At 41.1% G+C, this 22,994-nt stretch overlaps 1 protein-coding gene across 10 annotated transcripts in view; it reads right to left on the bottom strand.

Annotated features, from left to right (window-relative positions):
- DGKB (diacylglycerol kinase beta) overlaps positions 1-22,994 on the bottom strand; it is a 521,988-nt gene that overhangs the window by 430,352 nt on the left and 68,642 nt on the right. Inside the window, exon 1 of one of the 10 annotated variants that reach the window (XM_075125828.1) lies at positions 13,446-13,506. The exons of the other annotated variants lie outside the window; for them this stretch is intronic. The gene's annotated coding sequence lies outside the window, so the exon portion shown is untranslated. Of the gene's footprint in view, positions 1-13,445; positions 13,507-22,994 lie in introns of those variants that run through there. 10 annotated transcript variants of the gene reach the window in all.

Below are 22,994 nucleotides of genomic sequence, written 5' to 3'. Positions count from 1 at the left end.
TGCCAAGAAGGATGGTGTAGGTAGAATGGGGGATGGAAATGCAGAAATGTTACTTTAGAACAAAAAACAAGGCTTCAAAGAACAGGGTATACAGTAAGGGTTGGGCTAAAGCAATATTGTTTCAGAATAGTTTAAAGACAGAATAAATAAATCTACAACAATAGAAATAGTAATACTGCATATGCTACAGTGCAATTTTCAGACTCAGAACCTTTTTTAAAACCAACTTTTTCAGATTTAACAAAGATTCTAGTTCTCACTGAAGACTAATTGCATGCTCATTCCAAACCATATTTGCTGTAATCCACATTTAAAAAGTACGGTTCCTGTTTTTTGTTTTGTTTTAATTCTCTCTCTTCAGGGAAGCATGGTTTTGATGCCAAGAGAAAATGTGTACCTAAGAATTGGATTCAATGTATTGTTTTTCCATTTCCAGATAACACAAATATGATGGAAATTTTGATCAGATTTTCCTTTTCTACCCCCCAAAATAATAATAAAAAAATCCTTTGGAATGAGAGCAAGCAAGAAATATTTAAGCCCCAAAAAGAGAATAATGTGGAAGACAATGTGAAAACAAGGGGCTATATAACAGAAACTATTTTGCAACCTGAACTGCAGTAGTTTCTACTGAACAACAGCTAGAGTACAAGTCATGTCAATTAAAAATCCAGATGTGTACTTCAATTTTTAGGAGAACTGTTCATAATCAAGTTCCTTATTGGATTGTAACTGAATTTGACACCTACAATAAATAGGAAATGAAAAGTCATTTTCTAGCCCTGCACCTCCATTCTGTAAGCCTAATAGAGCAGGGACACAAAAAATTTCAGCAACCTTCCAAAATCCCAAATATGTGGAGGTGAGAAAGCCTGCAAAGAATTTTCAGAAAGATTTTCCAAACATGGCACTGGCCACCATATTTCATACATATGAAAAGGCTTCCAAATCTTACTACATCAAGCCCAACAATCTTTGTTTTCATTATCTGTACTCAAAACAATTAGAAGAAGCTTTTTGTACTGCTAATAGGATGAACAGTGAAAAGGAGAATTTTAAATGAAATTGTTTTGGAGAAACAAGTATTCCAGAATTCTGGGAAACCTCAGGCTCTCTCTGTGCATATTTTGTTAATTAACAAATTTGAGGCTACATTCTCCACTAAGATTGCTTTGGCAGTGTAAGACAGCCTTACCCAGCTTTTTGTGAATTCCCTGGCATGGAGGAAATTTCTAGGTAGGTTAGGGCTGGAACAGACACAGATTCCTCCAGCAGCAATGGTTCTTTGGTGGCCAAAAGTAGCAGACATTTGATAATGCAGTCCTTGGGACTAAAGACTACACATCCCCCATCATCCAAAACACATATAATATTATTATTTATAACAAGAACACTGTAATATGAAAAGAAGTTCAAGTACTTGCAGATTTATTAATTGGAGGGGATAAGAGCATGCTTGCGCACCTACACCTGAAATTTGCGATGAAAGGTCAGTGACTCTGTGGTGCTCTCCCAAAGTCACTTTTCTCTCATTCTCTGTTCATTTGTGTCCATGTTTCACAGTACATGTCTGTATCTGTAAGATAAAGCTTTATAAAAAGGCAGAATGAGACAATCATACCACCATTAAATCATGGAGCCATGCTATTGACTGCATAAATAAGGCTGTGAGCCAATTTCCATTATAAAAGCCCAGATACTTATCTTTACACACATCCTAATTATTTTTTTAAGGGAAAATTTTTTTTCTTGAAATTTGTCATTTATGATTTCTGGTTAAAAAAAAAGGTTTTTTCTTTTTCTTTTCTTTTAAAGAGTGTGAGGTTCATTGCACTGATTGTCCTTGAGATATGGGTCTTAGAAAAACTGTTTTGTTTCTGATTTTTTCAAAAGTTTTCTTTGCTGTTTCAGTGCCCTCTCTCCCTCTGACCCCTACTTTCAGAACTCCAAAACTGACTGTCTAATATTTAAGTGTGACTTATGAAGAATTAGTGAATAGGATTTTCAATTATATATATTATAGAGACAAACACACATGCTGTGAGGATGTGTAAAAAAAAAACTGTAGTAATTAAAATTCAGATTCTTGACCCCTGGGATGAAATGAAGGATTATGTGGAACTATTCACCTGCTTTCAGTTAAGTATGTGTGTAAGCATTTGCAGAATAAGCTTTGCACTGGCACACCATACCCAGGGGAATTTCACTGCATATTTAAGTTCCACCAAAATAACCATGGAGATTAACCATGTGTGTAAACGTGTGAAATCCTGACCCGAGTGAAGTAAGATAGGAGTTTTGCCATTGACTTCAGTGGGGCCAGACCTTCACTCTGTATTTCTCAGCAAGTGTTATTTATTGTGTGTGTAACAGTAAAAATAGATAATTGTGTTGATACTAAAAATTACACATTCAAAAATATATTTCAGATAACTTCCTCTATAACAGCATTTTCATTACAGTAGTTTGAGTCCTTCTCAGCTGCCAAACAGAAATCACAAGTGTTCCCAAACTCTTCATTTTTCTCCAGGTAATTCTGGGTTTTCACAAGCTGATCTGTTTTATCCCTCCTTTGGGATAATTTCTCCAATAAAATGTTATTGTTTTAAATGACCGTGTTACCTTGATTTTAATGAGCTATGGTTGTTCATCTTTAAATCAAGTACATTTCAGAATCTTAATGATATAGCAGAATATTTTCTCACCAAAAAATATTCTCTCAGTTCTAAAAAAGGAATAAAAATTCCTTACACTAGATAGTAAATAATAAATTATGTCCTGTTATGTAAAGTAGAGCTGATTGGAAATTCTCCTGTGGAAGGTTTGTCCCATCAGAGAATGTTTATGTGCCAAATCAAAATGTATAATGAATACAGTCCCATTTTGATGAAGTTGTGACAGAACCAAAGCTCACAGCTCCCCTTCAGCCCACCAGGTGGTCTGATGGGGAGACAGCTCTTGGCTCAGCGGATTCTTACAGGTTCCCATCCCGTCAGTCCTCCTGGAGCTGAGGTTGTAAATAAAATATCTAATATCACAAGACGATAAAATCGCAAGAGTTGGCAATGCTGGTATAGGTTAGAGTTCCCTTCCTCTCCTTGTATCAAGGAACTCAAAGAACATGACCTTGTGACAATGGCTAGATTGACAAATGCAGTGGAATTCCCAAATGTACCAAACTGTATATTCTGAACCTGGTCAACCACTGAATTTTTCCACTTTTATGGAATTGATAAAGTTGAAGTAACACAGTAGTATATCAGACCCTCTATGTCTATTATTATAGTACTGAAAAACCCCAGAAGTACATAGAGGAAGCTGGATTTGCATTAAACAGACACCCAGATCACTCTTGTTGCTTATGGTATCAACAAAAGCTTTTAAGACGTATAGGATATATATTATCCTTAAAATAGATGAAGGCTTGTTTTATGAAAGGAAGCAATTGATAAATCATGTGCTATTCGTTCATAAAGTTATAATCCAACTGTTCTGTCTCCCCCGAGATTTAAGCATGATTATTCTCTGTTCATAGAGACAGCAAGGAAATCAAATTCCATCCATGTCTAGCAAAAGAAGGGAATGAGAAAAAACAACACTATCTACTTTCTAGAAACCACTTGCTTGCCATACATGGCTCTGTTAAGACAATTCTCACTGGAGGAAAATGAGCAAATGAATTGCTTTGCTGGCAAGAAATTTGCACGACCCATTAGCCATAAGTTGATTAATTTGGAAACAAACCCACTTCTGACATCTTGATCACATCAATCAACTGGGAGGAAGAATTTAATCAGCAAAATGTGCACGATCATTGGGAATTGTTTACCACCATCTTATTAGATACCCAAAAAAAGTCACAATCAAGGAAGATGGCTGTGCTGGTTAAGAAACTGACGTGGTTCAGAGGGGAACTGAAAGCAGCTATGATATATATATATATATATATATATATATATATATAATATAACCTCAGAGTTATGGGCACCAGAGTTACAAACTGACTGGTCAACCACGCACCTCATTTGGAACCTGAAGTAAGCAATCAGGCAGCAGCAGAGACAAAAAAAAGCAAAAAGCAAATACAGAACAGTACTTTGTTAAATGTAAACTACTTAAAAAATAAAAGGAAAGTTTAGAAAAAGATTTGACAAGGTAAGGAAACTGTCTCTGTGCTTGTTTCATTTAAATTAAGATAGTTAAAAGCAGCATTTTTTCTTTTTTCTTCTGCATAATAAAGTTTCAAAGCTGTATTTAGTCAATGTTCAGCCATAAACTTAAAAGAACCAGAACATTTTTTTCAGTTACGAACATTTCAGAGTTACAAAAACAACCTCCATTCCTGAGGTGTAAGTAACTCTGAGGTCTACTGCATAATAAGTGGAAGAAAAGGCAAGTTGATAGTATTGAATGTAAATCAGAAATGAGGAATTGCAGAAAATTGAAAAAAAAAAAAATAAAAAGGGACAAGAGAAATCTATCACCAGCAGAGTTAAGGACAATAAGTAGTTTTAAAAATATATTAGGAAAAAAAAGAATCCTGACAATGATGTTGGTCCATCACTATATGGAAATGGTAGAATTATCAACAGTAATGCAAAAAAGGCAGAAGTGTTCAATACATATTTCTGTCTTGGGGAAAAAACATATGATACAATCTCATCATATAGTGATAATAGCCTTTTCATTCCACTAATATCTCTGGAGGATGTTAAATAGAAGCTATTAAAGTCAGACATTTTTAAAACCAGCATGTCCAGACAAACTTGCACCGAAGGATTTTAAAAGAGCTGGCTGAGGAACTTGCTGGATCATTAATGTTGATTTTCAATAAGCCTTGGAACACTGGGAAAGTTCCAGGAGACTGGAAGAAAGCTAATGTTGTGCCAATATTTAGAAAGGATAAATGTGATGAACTGGGTAATTACAGGTCTGTCAATCTGGCATTCAACCCATGCAAGATAATGGAACAGCTATGGGACTAGATTAATAAAGAATTAAAGGAGGACAATGCAATTAATGCAAACCCTCATGGGTTTATGGATCACTTTGTAAACTAGGTGCAAGCCAACAATATGCAGTCTAATATAGTTAATATAAATGTATGAATCTAGGAACAAAGAATGTAGGCGATACTTGCATAATGGGGGTCTCTATCCTTGGAAGCAGTGACTGGAAAAGACTTTGGGTTGTGACGGATAATCAGCTAAACATGAGCTCCCAGAGTGATGCTGTGGCCAGAACTGCTAATCAGATCCTGGGATGCATAAGCAGGAGAATTCTGAGTAGGTGTTGAGAAATTATTTTATCTCTGTATTTGGCAGTGGTGCACCCACTCCTGGAATACTGCGTCCGTTTCTGGGAAGAAAAAGGGATTATTTTCCCCTTTGTTTTTCTAGCTCATCTCTCCCTTTATCTGTTCAATTCGTCTCTTTCTCTCTCTCTTGCTCTCTCTCTCGAAAAGAGGGTTATCACTAAGGAGTCATATAAGAGGCAGCCCTTCAGCAATGCTAAGTCATTTATAAAGACCAAAAAGGAGAGCAGGAAAATATAACACATTTTAGACCATCCAGCCCCCTAAAGTTTCTGGAGGCCTCATTTGTCCCTGTATCACCTATCTTTCTGATGTTCTAAAGGGTTATGCTTTATTAAATTAAAACAGACCCCCTTCTTGGAATGAAAATACTACTATAACAAAAAAATGCCCTACTATGCATGGTAAACAATAAGGTTTCATGTGTAAGCATTCAAAATTTAGGAAATTATGATTGTAAGAAGAACCTCAACTCTGCACCAGTATTTGCATCTTGGTGGATTTGAAGCTGCTGTGCAATAATTTTTGATTATATATTCTATATGTTTGTCTAATTGTAAGGAATGTTTACTGAATGAATATATTTGTTTAGTTTAACAGCAGCTGTTGGACAAAAAATCAGGAAGGCAGGACAATGACTTGGGATAAGATTTCCCTCAGCAACCGCTTGGGGTGTGTATGTGTGTGCAGGGGGCCTTACATGACAATGGGAGAGCAACTCGCCTGGTGGAGATGATTCCACCTCCCGTAGAGCTCAACAAATTGTGTTTTGGACAGAAGGTCCAAGCCCAGGGACAACTGAGAACAAAAAGCTTTGTCTGGATTTAAAGAAAGACTCTCAAGTACATGTCAGAGAGACCTAAGTTAAGGCTGGAGGAAAGTTAAATCTGCCCAGGATTTAGGTAAGACAGAAATGAATTGTAGACGTTTTGTTGTTTTTAAAATCCATTTTCTCTTATGCTATGCTTTATTGTTTGTTTAGCTGTAGGAACATTTTGGTTTCAAGAAGGCTGTTTTGGGTCAATACAATTAACGGGGTTACAAGCTCCCAAAGAAAAGGATTGCAGATCCTGAACCTGATCAGACCTGCTGGAGTAATCCACACCAAATCATGGTCAATTCAGTAGACTGGGACCCAGTCTAAGGGTGGGAGAATTGCATGTGTCTACCTCAAGAAAAGGTAAGGGCACAAGGCCAAACATCTCTAGGGTGCAAGAGAAATCAGCAAGGGATCAGAGACAACTTGCCCTGTAACCATGATAGCATGTGTTATGATATAGTCCTGACTTGTGTGATTACATACTATTGCTCAAATAATTTTTTATTTTAATAATGGTCCAGCACACATCTTTATTCAGATATGTACTTTAATAATTTAGCCAGTGGCAAAGTGTTGTACACATTCAACCAATAAAACATTAGGTGCTATTTATCAGATGAGGTCCACTGCATGCATCCAACGAAGTGGGTATTTACCCACGAAAGCTTATGCTCCAATACGTCTGTTAGTATATAACGTGCCACAGGACTCTTCAGCTGTTAATGTAGATGGCCTACATGAGCTTAATCATGCAATCTGTTCAGCACTGTTGCAAGATGCTAACTTTCAACTTTCTACAACAACATTTCAACTCAATGTTTTTTTTACAGGGAAAGTGTATTTTTCTCCATGCACCTTTTATGCCAAAAGAGTTGAACCATTTTTATTAAAACCTTCCCCAAACACATGCACTTTTGGACAGAGACCAAGCCTGATAAATTTCAGGCAAAAAGGTGAAAGAGTTTTTGAATATTTACAATATAGAGGGGGATAGAATGAAAACTCTTATATGACTTTATGGCGGTCACTACTGTGCCCCCTATAATTCTTCATGTTGTATGGCATGTATACAATCCATACTCCTGAGGGCATTCTGCACCAAAAAAATTAAAAATTCAGCACACAATATTTTAAAATTCTGCAAGTTTTATTTGTCAATAAATAAATGCAGAGGCTCCAGCATGGCAGTGGCCAGCACAGGCCACTGGTTGCACAAAGGTGGGAGATCATTCTGCAGGCCCCCCGCCCCTGGGACACCGACTCAGCAGTCAGGCTGCACCTAACCCCGACACAGCACAAGGCCTGGGCCCTTTGTAAGAAACACCCTGGGGCCCTGCCCCTCTGCACCATGCACACCAGGTGTGGGGCAGGTAGGCTCAGCCAGGCAGGATCCAAGTGAGGAGGGGCTCAGTGTGGGGTGAGAGGATTCTGTGTGAGACAATCTAGGTGTAGGCAGGTCAGTGTGGGGTCTAGGTATGGGGGGGGGATCTGGATGCACCAAGGCTCGTTGGGGGGATTCCAGGTGCAGGGACAACAGGACTCTGCAGGAACTTCCAGGTGAAGATGGTTGGGGCTCAGTGGAGGGGTCTGGATGTGGGGGGGGTCTCAGTGCTGGGGGAGTGGGGCTTGTTGGGGTGAGAGAGTCTGGGTGCAGCTAGTTCAGGGTCAGTGGCATGAGGGTCTGGATATGTGGGCTCAGTGTGGTGCAGAGGGTGGGGCATCAGGTGGGAATTTGAGTGCAGGGAGCTCAGTGGGGGTACAGGGGTGGGGGTCCAGAGGCAGGGGGACTCCAGATACAGGGGTAAAGGTTCGGTGGGGTTCGGGTATGGAGGGCTAGGGGGATTCTGGATGTACTGGGTGAGGCTTGATAGGGGTGACTGGGTACAGGAGGTCTGGATGTACTGGGGTTGGGTAGATGGGGGGAGCAACTACCCGTACAGTGACCCTTCCCCCCATAGTTGAGGAGTGATGGGGGCAGGAAGCAGGGGAGGATGCTGAGCTTCCTGCATCTGGGAGCGGTTTCTGGTGGTGGGTCTGACACAACCCCAGCCACTCCTTGCAGGGGAAGAGGAAGTCCCATCCTCTCCTGCCTCCAGCCCAGCCAGTTCTAGCAGATGATCCTGGCTCAGGGTAGGAGCCACTGCCTGGGGTGTCCCAGCCCTGCAGTGATTTACCTCTCCGCTGGCTGCTCCAGGTGCCTGAAACGATGTACCTGCTCCACTAGGGAGTGGTGCATGACCGCTCTTGCAGCTTCCCTTTGCTTCCCTGTCAGAAAGCCATTTTTCTGTGGGAGAGCAAAGAAATCTGTGGGGAACATGAATTCTGCTCATGTGAAATGACACAGAATTCTCCCAGGAGTAAACCCATAGCCACATCCATACCTCATTCTGGCACTAGAGTAATGCATTAATTTATACGTTGATTGCACGCAGACACAAGGTACATTTGAGAATATGTGCATTAGAACTGACAGAGTAAATTATTTATTTGCTTGCAGTGTTCGTGCTGTCAAGGCTTTAGCATATCATATGTCATGCAGATTCACTCTGCTGAAAGTAATGTCATCCCCAACCCTTTAGCTGTACTGTTAAGAGATATGCCAGAACCTTGTCAAAATATCTCAAGTCTGTGGTCATTCACAAATAGCAAAGACATTAATTTGTCTACATTCATACATTACCTCACTAAAACAAAACAAAAAATAAAAAACCCACAACCTTGTTTCTTCTGAGAACTCTAATTTTAAAAGAAATAAAATGATCATCCAAAAGGTCAAAGTAAACAAATAAATGGCATAGTGAGGAAGGACTCCTCCTGAGGGTCGAAATGACAGTCTGGACCTATACATTGAATGCTTCCGCCGACATGCACAGGCAGAAATTGTGGAAAAACAACATTGCTTGCCTCATAATTTAAGTCATGCAGAACGCAATGCCATTCACAGCCTCAGAAACAACCCTGACATTATAATCAAAAAGGCTGATAAAGGAGCCTGCCAGACAACATGGAGTCATCATAAACAGGTCTGACTACCAAAAGGAGCCTGCCAGACAACTTTCCAATACCAAATTCTACAGGCCACTTTCCTCAGATCCCACTGAGGAATACACTAAGAAACTGCACCATCTACTCAGGACGCTCCCTACACTAAGACAGGAACAAATCAACATAGAATAACCCTGGTCGGGGCTCTATGGGTATCTACTACCCAAGATCCACAAACCCGGAAACCCTGGACACCTCATCATCTCAGGCATTGGCACCCTGACAGCAGGATTGTCTGGCTATGTAGACTCCTTCCTCAGGCCCTACGCTACCAGCACTCCTAGCTATCTTTGAGACACCCCTGACTTCCTGAGGAAACTACAATCCATTGGTGATCTTCCAGAAAACACCATCCTAACCACCATGGGTGTAGAGGCTCTGTACACAAACATTCCACACACAGATGGAATACAAGCTGTCAGGAACAGTATCCCTGATGATGCCACAGCACAACTGGTTGCTGAGCTCTGTGACTTTATCCTCACGCACAATTATTTCAGATTTGTTGACAATATATACCTCCAGACCAGTGGCACTGCTATGAGCACCCGCATGGCCCAATATGCCAACATTTTTATGGCTGACCTGGAACAACGCTTCCCCTTCTCTACCTACGCTACATTGATGACATCTTCAACATCTGGACCTATGGGAAGGAAACCCTGGAAGAATTCCACCATGATTTCAATAGCTTCCACCCCACCATCACCCTCAGCCTGGACCAACCTACACGGGAGGTCCACTTACTAGACACCACTGTGCAAATAAGTGACGGTCACGTTAACACCACCCTATGCTGAAAACCCACCAACCACTATGCCTACCTTCATGCCTCAAGCTTCCACCCCGGACACACCACACAATCCATTGTCTACAGCCAAGCGCTGAGGTACAACTGCATTTGCTCCAACCCCTCAGACAGAGACCAACACCTACAAGATCTTCACCAAGCATTCTCAAAACTACGATACATACACAAGGAAATACGGAAACAGTTAAGGACATTGAGGTTAATGGTAAATGGGACAAAATACAACATAGTTTTACAAAACATAGATCATGCCAAACCAACCTGATCTTCTTCTTTGAGAAAGTAACAGATTTTTCAGATAAAGGAAACGCACTGGATCTAATTTCCCTAGATTTCAGTAAGGCGTTTGATATGGTGCCACATGGGGAATTATTAGTTAAATTGGAAAAAATGGGGATCAATATGAAAAATGAAAGGTGGAGAAGGAATTGGTTAAAAGGGAGACTACAGCGGGTCATACTGAAAGGTGAACAGTCAGGCTGGAGGGAGGTTACCAGTGGAGTTCCTCAGGGATCGGTTTTGGGACCAATCTTATTTAATCTTTTTATTACTGACCTCGGCACAAAAAGTGGGAGGTATTGCCAATTTAGAGAAGGACCGGGATATCATACAGGAGGATCTGGATGACCTTGTAAACTGGAGTAATAGTAATAGGATGAAATTTAATAGTGAGAAGAGTAAGGTCATGCATTTAGGGATTAATAAGAATTTTAGTTACAAGCTAGGGACGCATCAATTAGAAGTAACGGAGGAGGAGAAGGACCTTGGAGTATTGGTTGATCACAGGATGACTATGAGCCACCAGTGTGATATGGCCGTGAAAAAAGCTAATGCGGTCTTGGGATGCATCAGGCGAGGTATTTCCAGTAGAGATAAGGAGGTGTTAGTACCGTTATACAAGGCACTGGTGAGACCTCACCTGGAATACTGTGTGCACTTCTGGTCTCCCATGTTTAAGAAGGATGAATTCAAACTGGAACAGGTCCAGAGAAGGGCTACTAGGATGATCCGAGGCATGGAAAACTTGCCTTTTGAAAGGAGACTCAAGCAGCTTGGCTTGTTTAGCCCAACTAAAAGAAGGTTGAGGGGAGATATGATTGCTCTCTATAAATATATTGGAGGGATAAATATCGGAAAGGGAGAGTAATTATTTAAGCTCAGTACCAATGTGGACACAAGAACAAATGGATATAAATGGGTCATTGGGAAGTTTAGACTTGAAATTAGACGAAGGTTTCTAACCATCAGAGGAGTGGACTGAAGTTCTGGAACAGCCTTCCAAGGGAAGCAGTGGGGGCAAAAGACCTCTCTGGCTTTAAGATTAAACTCAAGTTTATTGAGGAGATGGTATGATGGGATAACATGATTTTGGAAATTAATTGATCTTTAACTATTCATGGTAAATAGACCTAATGGCCTGTGATGGGATGTTAGATGGGGTGGGATCTGAGTTACTACAGACAATTCTTTCCTGGGTATCTGGCTGGTGAATCTTGCCCACGTGCTCAGGGTTCAGCTGATCACCATATTTGGAGTCGGGAAGGAATTTTCCTCCAGGGCAGATTGGAAGAGGCCCTGCGGTTTTTTCGCCTTCCTCTGTAACATGGGGCATGGGTCACTTGTTGGAGGATTCTCTGCACCTTGAAGTCTTCAAACCATGATTTGAGGACTTCAATAGCTCAGACTTAGGTGAAAGGTTTATTGCAGGAGTGGGTGGGTGAGATTCTGTGGCTTGCATTGTGCAGGAGGTCACACTAGATGATCATAATGGTCCCTTCTGACCTTAATATTTATGAGTCTATGAGATCAACAGAGCCAGATGTGTATCCAGAAGCCTCCTGCTGCAAGACAAGCCCAGGAAAGAAACCAACAGAACTCCACTGGCCATCACATACAGTCTTCAGCTAAAACCTCTCCAATGCATCATAAGTGATCTACAACCCATCCTGGACAACGATCCCTCACTTTCACAGGCCTTGGGAGGCAAACCAGTCCTCGCCCACAGACAACCTGCCAACTTGAAGCATATTCTCACCAGCGACTACTCACTGCACCATACTAACTCTAACTCAGGAACCAATCCATGCAGCAAACCTCAATGCCAACTCTGCCCACGTCTACACCAGCGACACCATCACAGGACCTAACCAGATCAGCCACACCATCACCGGTTCATTCACCTGCACGTCCACCAATGTAATATATGCCATCATGTGCCAGCAATGCCCCCTCTGCTATGTACATCGGCCAAACTGAACAGTCCCTACTTAAAAGGATAAATGGACACAAATCAGATTCGGAATGGCAATATACAAAAATCTGTAGCAGAACACTTCAACTTCCCTGGACACACAATAGCAGATTTAAAGGTAGCCATCCTGCAGCAAAAAAACTTCAGGACCAGACTTCAAAGAGAAACTGCTGAGCTTCAGTTCATTTGCAAATTTGACACCATCAGCTCAGCATTAAACAAAGACTGTGAATGGCTAGCCAGCGACAAAAGCAGTTTCTCCTCCCTTGGTGTTCACACCTCAACTGCTAGAAGAGGGCCTTATCCTCCCTGATTGAACTAACCTTGTGATCCCTAGCCTAATTCTTGCTTGCATATTTATACCTGCCTCTGGAAATTTCCACTGCATGCATCCAACGAAGTGGGTATTCACCCACGAAAGCTTATGCTCCAATACGTCTGTTAGTGTATAACGTGCCACAGGACTCTTTGCCACTTTTACAGATCCAGACTAACACGGCTACCTGTCTGATAGTGAGGAAGGTAACTTCCATTTTAAATACAGGTTTAAAGGCTGAGACATTCCAAGCTGCTTAATGAATTTGAACATTGAAATCTCATTCAAATTTCCTTGGGCACCCAAATTCCCTAAGGCAGCTTTGGAAATCTCTGCCTAAATGTTTTAGCTATCTTTTATGTTGTTACATCTAAGAGTCAGTAAACAATTAAGATATCACAATGGAGGATATTAATACAAAAGTGTATTTCTTTTACAATGTGTAACTATTTCTGCAAATCAATCCCGGATCCTGCAATGAGATGTGAACACATGTAACCCTGTACCCAAGCAGAATTCCACTGGAATTAATGGGGCTCCAGGTTGGTGCAGGGGTTCACCTATGTTTATCCCAGCAAAATCAATCTCACAACTAAGTTCTTAGGCCAAGATTCTCAACATGGGTACCTAATGTTCCCATTTGAGTCAGCAAGAGCTCCCTGAGTGTTCCAAATTTCTTACAATTAGGTCATTTTGGGGGGTGCCGAAAGATAGGCACTTAAGTTTGGCCTTAGTGTTTCAGTAAGTACCTATATCTAGAATAAAACTATTACTGAAGTCCTTTATTTTTATCCCCTATTGCACCGTACTATACAACTTACAAGTATGCAATGATCCTTTTATTGGCAGTTTTCTGGCCCCTTTTACTTAGATAAAAGACTGGCTCACCTGGTTAGTATAATATAGATGCTGTCATGTTCATGCCTTAATCACAAAGATGACTCATCATGCACTATATGTGCTGTTCTTTGTCTTGTAAAAGCTGGAAAATTAAGAGGAAGAATTCTGATTCAGCCAGTTGTGTCTTGTGGGGGAGTGATCCCTTTGTAAGAATTAAGGACTGGATTACTATTAATCTCTTTAGAATTCAATGCCAGTCAAGTCTTTTAGAAGCCTGTAGATGATTGTGTGGCTAATTTGCATGCAGCAAAACAAATACATTCATTGGATAACCACATGGTCTCAGCAAGGTAAAAAGCATCCAGGTGCATTTCTCAAGCTGTTTGTCTCTTTCCGCCCTATCTCTGCTTTCGCTTCCTCCCTGGTTCTGCAGCCTCCTCCTTTTGGTCTCTTCCTTCTTTCAACTCACTCACAAATCCATGACTTGCACACATTACCCTGTTTCCTCTTAGTCTTCTCTCTCTGCCTCTCCTTCCTCCTGCCTCTTGTCAACTGCCCAATCCCAACTGCAAATCCCAACTGCCACTGCTTTTCTCAACTCCTCACTTAACATCATCCCAGTTAACGTTATTTTGTTGTTACGTTGATCAATTAGGGAACATGCTCGTTTAAAGTTGCGCAAAGCTCCCTTATAACGTTGTTTGACAGCCACCTGCTTTGTTCACTTCTTGCAGAAAGAGCAGCCCGTTGCAGCTAGCTGGTGGGCGATTGGAACCAGGGTGGACCGGCAGCCCCCCATCAGCTGCCCAGCAGGCTATCAATTGCCGGGCAGTTCAGGTGTCCCTCTCCTCTCCCCCCCCCCACGCCGCATGCTGCTCCTGCCCGCTACCTTGGAGCTGCTTCTGGGAGCCTCCTGCTTGCTGTACAGGGGATGGGGGAGGGGAGGGAAGGAGGGGTGCTGATGTCAGGGTGGCCCCCCTCTCCTCACTCCTGTACCTCATCTCCACAGAGCAGGGAGGGGACACGACAGGGCTCAGGATGGAGGGAGCTTGCTGGCAGCAGCTGCTGTCTCAATTTGCTGATCTATTTAAAAAGGCAGTGTACTTAGAGTGGGGTCAGTGTACTTAAAGGGGCTATGTGCGTCTCTCTCACACACACACACAGGGTGTGTGAGTGTGTGTGTCTTTCTCTCTCTCACACACACACACACACACATATGCACCCCCCAGCACTTTGGAAAGTGGAGGGAGTGGTGCACTCCAGTGGGATAGTGTGGGTTCATCATCACATTCAATTTCCACAGGGAATGTTTGCAGCCACTGCCCTGCTGTGTCTCCTCCCTCCATTCATGCTGCCTTGTAGAGATTGAGGTTACATTAACAACAATGTGTTAACCCTTGAGGGCTCAGCCAAATGCTAGTTCATCATTTAGCAGTAAGGCATTCCCTGGGAAATATCCCACCCTCTTCCACCCTCTGACTCCACCACCTCAACCACACTTCACAATCATCACTGCTGTGTACAATATTAAATTGTTTGTTTAAAACTTCTACTGTGTATATGTGTATGTATATGTAGAGAGACAGACAGACTTTTGTCTGGCAAAGAATATTTCCCTTGAACCTAATCTCCCCCATTTACATTAATTCTTATGGGGAAATTGGATTCACTTAACATCATTTTGCTTAAAGTAGCATTTTTCAGGCACATAACTACAACATTAAGCAAGGAGTTACTGTATAATCCATTCCAATGACAGTAAATTAAATCAATACAATTAAAAATGGGGACAGTCAAACTGGAGATTTAAGTTGTTTACAGACAACAAAATTCACAACTAGCCTGGATTTATAGAGAACAGTTAGGTATTTTCAGGTTAAAGTCAAGCTTTGGCACAATATGTGGTTCTCCTCTCATGCTGGAAAACCGAAATGCACACAGTGTGTAAACTACTGAAGATACATAGATGTCCAGTTTCCTTATTTACTAGGCTCATTAATTTAATTCAACACAGTCATTTTGAGTAATTTCTCCAGCTTTAAGCTACTAGAGGTGATGTACAACTCAAAGAGGTCTGACTCAGCCCCAAAATAAAGACTTTCTGTAATACAAAAAGGGTATTACCAGTTTCCAGGAAAAAAAATAATTGAGGCTTGTGATTACATTGGATCGTGCCTAATTATGCAGAATTGTGTGTAACTTTTTGATTTTAAGACAGATCCTGAGCAACAGTTTACATTTTCATGCCTGGAATAATTGAAAGGCAATTCAGACGTGTGTCAGGAAGAGAAGGAGAGGTTCTGTCTGCTAACTTGTTTCGACAGTTGTCATGTTGTTTTTGTAAGTTACACATAGTCGATACAGCTATCACAGGTTTTGTGGGTAGATGAGACAACTGATGCAGTGTGGAGGGAGAAGAAGGAAAATTAAAGCAACCCAGGGTCTTGTTTGGCTCCTGAGTAAAGGGATAGCAGGAGAGTTGAGCTAGATGAGAAGCAGAATAACTTGGGTTATTCATGGCAAAGGCAATTGGAGCTGCTTATTAATTGCACCACATGCGTGGTTAGCACCCACTATGTGTTCAGTGCTGCAAAGTATACAGTAAAAAGACAGCACCTGCTCTGAGGAGCTTACAATCTAAAAAAAAGGTCAGCATCCCTCCTGTAAATCACTCATTGTACTTAACTAATACAAGTCTTGTGGGAGTGCCATAAAATCAACTACTACTCTGAAAGTCCCTGATAGAGACTTTGACACCAATGCAGCAAAGAACATAAGTGCATGGTTAACTTTAAATCACATATTTACAACCATCCACATTCAGCAAAACACTTCAGAAAGTGCTTAATTTTAATCATGTGCTTAACTGTTTTGATTAATCAGGGCCTATATGAGTTGGTTGGAAAGTATTAGAGCGCATTATGAAAGAAGTGACAACTTATTACAAATGCCATTCTTTTAAGGATCTATATCAAAACTGCAACATTATTTTAAAGCATTTATTATTTATTATTTATTTATTTATTATTTATTATTTAAAAGCCATAGCAGTGTGATTGCAATCCTGTTTAGTAATATGTTTTAAAAAGAACATGTGCTTGACCATTTCTACAGATTACTGAGCTTGGATTTAAGCAGCAACATGACAAGATTCAGCAAGTCTAGCTTCATGCAAAATTCATAGGGTAGGGACACATGGCTCTACATTTATGATAAAGCCATGAAGTTAGAAGCAAGCCGTCATTCTTTTACCACAACTACTAGCTAATTGCTAATTAAAATAATGTTGATTGCCTTACTTAGTTAACAGCTTTTCAGGATGAAATTTCTTTTATACACTTGCAGAATCTTTACAGGGAACTTCCACAGAAAATGCAATAGCTCTTGTAGAGCTGTTTACCCTATCTCTACAGTTTTCTTCTGTTCAGTAGATGTCATTTGGATTCCTTTCATCTGATCCGGCTCTTTGTCACAAAAAGAAAAGGAGTACTTGTGGCACCTTAGAGACTAACCAATTTATTTGAGCATGAGCTTTCGTGAGCTACAGCTCACTTCATCGGATGCATACCGTGGAAACTGCAGCAGACTTTATATACACACAGAGAATATGAAACAATACCTCCTCCCACCCCACTGTCCTGCTGGTAATAGCTTATCTAAAGTGAGGTATTGTTTCATATTCTCTGTGTGTATATAAAGTCTGCTGCAGTTTCCACGGTATGCATCCGATGAAGTGAGCTGTAGCACTTTAGATAAGCTATTACCAGCAGGACAGTGGGGTGGGAGGAGGTATTGTTTCATATTCTCTGTGTGTATATAAAGTCTGCTGCAGTTTCCACGGTATGCATCCGATGAAGTGAGCTGTAGCTCACGAAAGCTCATGCTCAAATAAATTGGTTAGTCTCTAAGGTGCCACAAGTACTCCTTTTCTTTTTGTGAATACAGACTAACACGGCTGTTACTCTGAACTCTTTGTCACCGTCATTCTGTTTCATACCAAATGTTTACTATTCATTGTATACAAATGTTCATTAAAAGCAAAAATTTCTGAATTAAGTGTTATGAGCTTTAGCTAAGCTACCTTGCTGGATTGCCTCTACTGCTCTTTTCTCTATAAACCTATTCCAACACTATTCTGATTTTTTTCTAAACTCATTCCATTCTGAGGTCTGATCTCTCTCAGCTTCCTGACCTCTCCAGTAACTAATTTAATATCGGAGCTGTAAATGTACCAGGCACCCATGGGTCTTGGTCTGCAAACCCTTTTAAAAACATGTTCTGAAATTCAATATGAAGCCATTTTCATATTTTCTGAAGAGTGATATTCTTCCTTTCAGTCCTTTTCCCCTTCGTTTTTTCTTATTTAATTTAATTTTTTTTATTTGCTTTCTTATCACTCAGATCATTCCATGAACCATTGTTCATACTTCAATCCACTTCCTTGGCCTATGCTCCCTTACTGTTAAAAGTTCTTTGGAGAAACTCCAGGGACCATGGTGACTTCCCCCAGTACAGGGGAGCCCAACCTATGGCCCGTACACAGCCCACCAGAGCATTTCATAAGGCCCTCAGCCTGCTTCAACACATTATCCTAACAGCAGATTAATTAATGGGTTTTTTTTTCTGTTTTCTATCATTCTGATACACATTTTATGCACCGATTTCTTTATTTGTTTTTAAACGGACAATACTGTATATAGGCTGTTTCTATCTAAATACATACAAAACAACCTGAACTTAAAATATATATGGATACAGGTGACTTTAAATCTTATTAAAATATGTAGAATCTGTTGGTACACACAAGGTTGTGCTTAGGTTTACATGACCCTCTTGTGTCATAAGGTTGGGCACCACTGCTCCAGTACACACTTCCCCTTTCCTCTTCCAGCTCTTCCATTTTTCTTCCAAAACACCAATGCTTTTCTTCCCTCATTGAGGCTCACAATTGCACTTCCAATATCTATTTGCAACCACTGGCATAAAACTGGACTAATGCAGTGGTAAATCAGGCACGCATATTTTAACTCCCTTAACTGCTCTGGTCTCTGTTTTCTGGGATGTCCCAGGTCCTAAACCCAGGCCTGATGGTTCCTAGACAGCCATCACATCCTGGCCTCCATCTAATGTCTGGTAAAACCTGGTGGACCAAGAATCTAGTAGGACTACATCCTGAGCCAAGGCACCACTCACAGGAACTGGCTCCACCGATTGGCCCAACCTCACTATTTAAGCCAGAAGGAGACACAGGAACTTGTCTGAGCAACCAGGTGATTTCCTTTTGCATTGGACTCTGCTTCTGCCTGTTTCCTACACCCAACACTGTTCCTGCTCTGCTCCTGTCTCAACCCGGCCTTCACTCCTAATCCCACTGTGCTTGCTCCTTGCCTCTCCTCCAGCTCCTTCCTTACATCTTGTTTCAGTCATCAGTTAATAGTCCTGGCTCTGACTTCTGACTCTGGCTTGACCCTTGCCTCTGGCATTTGGTATCTGACCCAGCTTTGATTCCTGACTCTGGTAAATCAGCAATTAACTCTGGTACTGACCCTTGGCTTTGTTTTTCAAGCTACATGCCTGCTCCGCCCCCTGGACCTGACTCCTGCTCTGACCACCAGGCTAAACCACCTACATCCTAGTCCATAAAGCCCTGACCCCTTTCCTTACCTATTCAATCCTCTCTCATCCTCGTTAGTGTCATTTTAATAATTTCCCAGCTACTTAAGTGCTTCCCTGGGGAGCATCCAAGTACATGGTTAACTTAAATCATGTACTATCTAGAGTCCTCATCCTTCTCTTGTGACACTCCAGACGATCACTACTTTTTTCCCTTCATTCATTTGAGTTTCCCTTACTTAAGGATACATGGTGCTTCCTTCCAAGCAACCATGACAACACCTATATGCCAAAAATATTCGCTATTAACTAATATTCTGATAAAAGAAAGGAAGCCAAATTCTGCCCTTACCACTGTGAAGAGCCATTGATATAAAAGAAAAATTAAAGGCCGGAGTTGTCCACTCTATCAATTTCATATAGTATTCAATTAATAAAAAAGGAATACTTTTAAATTTCAACAGACAAGCAAAGTCTCAGAATTCCAAGGCTATTCAGTGTGTCTTTCTGGGTAAAACCACATTATCTCTGAATAGACCAGTTAGTGCGTCCTGACCTATTACATTTTTCTAAGTAAATAAATTATCAACAGCTACCATCACAATTACATTCAATCCAAGATATGGCACCTTTATCAGACAACAAATAGTTTTTAAACATCATTCAGTTTCAATATATGCAAGGTTTCGTATAAAGTGATCTGACCCTTAAGCAAAAATGAAACTTATTATTTTGTTAACCATATAAAAGAGTACCATATTATATAATATTGGCATTTAATGGCAGTATATTCTTCCAGTATATTCCAAACTGCTTTACTAAGCAATAAATTATATACCACAGTGCAGTGTCTTTCTGCAGACAATCTATAAACTCCCAAAACAGCCAATAAAATTTGCAATGCTGCCAACAGAACTACATAGTGGTACTCCTTAATGTCCCAATAAAACTCTTCCAAAGCAACACAATGAGCAGTATATTTTCAGTATTTCAAAAACAATGAAAATGCATATAACCATGAACATATTAAAAATATGACTCAAATTGTTATTTAAATGAATAAGTCAAATTGAATGTGAACAATGGTAGCTTTATTAGCAGAAAGCATAGCCAGAATAAGGCAATCCAGGGCCCTTGGACCACCTTGATATGCGGGATCCATCATGCAGCCCTGCTGCACCCACGCCCCATCAGAGAGGCAAAGAAACAGCATAGGGTCTCCTTCTCCCCACACGGGACAGCAACAATTCCCCTCAGGAGCAGCAGGGATGGGAGCTTTGCCCGATTCTTGAGAGGCAGAAGTAGCAGCAGAAGGGCCCACTCAGCAGTAGGATATATCTGTTGAGTGGGTTGGCCAGGATCTTTGCACACCTCTCCTCCTGCCACAAACATTCCTCTACTAGGGTGATGTTGATGGGCCTTCCAGCCAGTGGACCCTGCAGTAAACATCTGATGGAGCCAAATAAGGCAGTTCCCACTTCTCAGAGCTATTGTTTCAGGTTGTGTGCTGACTCAAGACAGGACTGTATTGCTTACACTTGGATGGGATACATTTTCAAACATTTCTTCATAACCAAGAGGGCTCACAACTTTAAAAAAAATTAAAGCTGATATTCTGTCATAATTACACAATTCCAGGATTTTTTGTTTGTTTCCTCTCAGCTTGCTGAACTGACATTGTAATTCTTTGTTTGTGCCATCATAATCAATTCCACCGAAAGCAGTTATATTTATCCCCCTGTATCCTCCATGTAGGGAATGAGCAACAGGAACAGACGAACTCTTAAGAAATGAAAGATTTTGCCTGCTTGCATGCAAATGTCCATAAGAAAAAAAAGTAGATAATGAGAAAATAAATGCAAAAAACATGACAAAGGCATAATTAGTTCTCAAATAATGTTTTCTATAATAAGTTGTTGGTTAGGGTTTTTTTTAAATAGCCAAAGCAATTTATGTTCAAAGGTAGTATCACTTGATGCTGCAACACCTTGGCTGCAGTAGTAGGCAAAGTCCTAGAGGTTTCTTTGGGTTTTCTCTTAGCACATCTGTTCAGACAGACTTCCCTCTCAGCCTAGAATATGGGAAGAGTCCACTGCGCTAATGGATCAAGCCTCAATAAGGGATAGGAAACACCTTTTGTCCTTCAGGATTCTGAGGATATGTCTATGCTTCAATAAAACACCTGCAGCTTGCCCGGCTTAGCTGGATCAGGCTCGCGGGGTTTTGGCTGCTGGGGCTATAAAATTGCAGTGTAGGCATTTGGGCTTGGGCTATAGCTTGGACTCAGGAAGGAGGGTCCCAGCACACAGGCTCCAGCCTGAGCACAAACATCTAGACTGTAAATTTGATAGCCCCACAGCCTGAGCCCTGCAAGCCCAAATCAGCTGACAAGGGCGAGCCGTGAGTGTTTTATTGCTGTGTAGATCAGTGATTCCCAAACTGGGGTTCATGAACCCCTGGGGATTCGTGAAATGTTACAGGAGGTTCATGGGAAAAAATTCCCTAATGGCAGACAGAGCGGTCCGTAGGGACCCCGGGCAGCACGGGGCCAGCAGCCCGGAGCCCCTGGACTTGCAAGAGCTAAGCAGATCAAAGCACACCTATCTATCACACTGAGGAGATTTAAACTTCAAGACTCCTTTTAAGAAATGGAAAGGGAGGTGGATATTTTTTGCTGTTTTAAAAATTAAATAGGCAGCTAGTATTGTTTTTAAAATGACTATGAAGAACAAGTTTAAGCTTTGTTGTAACGTGAGTTGTTTGCCTGGGCTGCTCAAGACCTGACTGCTTGTGTAGGAGGAACTCTTTGAGTTGGCTTCTTAAATATCTTCATGCTGTTTCACATCTGATACTCCTTGATGAAACATAGGAGCCTTGTCTTAAAACAGGCTCATTCAAAGTGATACAAGCTACGAAAGTGAGATCTTGGAAAAGTGTTGCCATTTTCCTAATGTAATAATAATAAATAATAAATAGTGTGTAATAAGCATGTAATAAGAAATAAATTTTATATTTCCAAGATCACTGCTTTTATAATTTATACTCAGGTAAAGGAGAAAATCCCTGGAAATATTCATTTTTAGGAGGGGGTTCGCGAGACGACATTTTATTGAAAGGGTTTCACAGGTTGTTAAAGTTACTGAACCACTGGTGTAGATATACCCTGAGACATGGTAAGAAACAATACCAGCTTTTAAGGCCTGTTAATCTCAAAACCAGAGAACCCCTGATCCAGAAGAGCTAGAAATATCAGCACTCGTTTCCTCTTTCTCTCTCTCTCTTTTTTTTAGGAAGTTTCTAGAAGTGTTCCTGCCAAAGATATAGAATCATAGAATATCAGGGTTGGAAGAGACCTTAGGAGGTCATCTAGTCCAACCCCCTGCTCAAAGCAGGACCAATCCCCAATTTTTGCTGCAGATCCCTAAATGGCCCCCTCAAGGATTGAACTCAAACCCTGGGTTTAGCAGGCCAATGCTCAAACCACTGAGCTATCCCTCCCTTGAAGATATAAAATTTATTAAAACCAATTTCCAGGACTAAAAGTTTGTCACTGTGATTTTCCCTAAAGATTATAGGTTATTCATACTCCCCCCATTATTGCCATTTAGGGCTGGGATTTGAGGACCTGTGGCTTTGCTATTTTTAGTACTGCTAGATCAATTTGCAGCACTGACTCAGCTGCCACTGATGGCACTAGGGTGGTAGCAAGCTCCCTCCCAACTGGGTGCCTGAGCAGCCACTGTGCCCTTTGGTCACAAAGAGAGCAGCTCAGGAGCAAGACATGCTGTATGATTCAGGAGAGCAAGATCAGCCTAAGAGCAAGGCACTGTTTTCTAATCCTGCTTCTGGAATTAAACAAAAGGCCATATTTTAGGATGATTAAGTCAATGACAAATCTCCCACTGATGCCCTAGTTTCCCCTTCTGAAAATGAGGATTCTAATACCTAGCTCACAAAAATGAGATGTCCCATTGAGCACTGACC

This window comes from Caretta caretta, chromosome 2 (assembly GCF_965140235.1).
Source record: "Caretta caretta isolate rCarCar2 chromosome 2, rCarCar1.hap1, whole genome shotgun sequence".
Lineage (NCBI taxonomy): Eukaryota > Metazoa > Chordata > Testudines > Cheloniidae > Caretta > Caretta caretta.
Note: the sequence above shows the minus strand (reverse complement) of the source record. Positions and strands in the feature narration are given on the sequence as shown.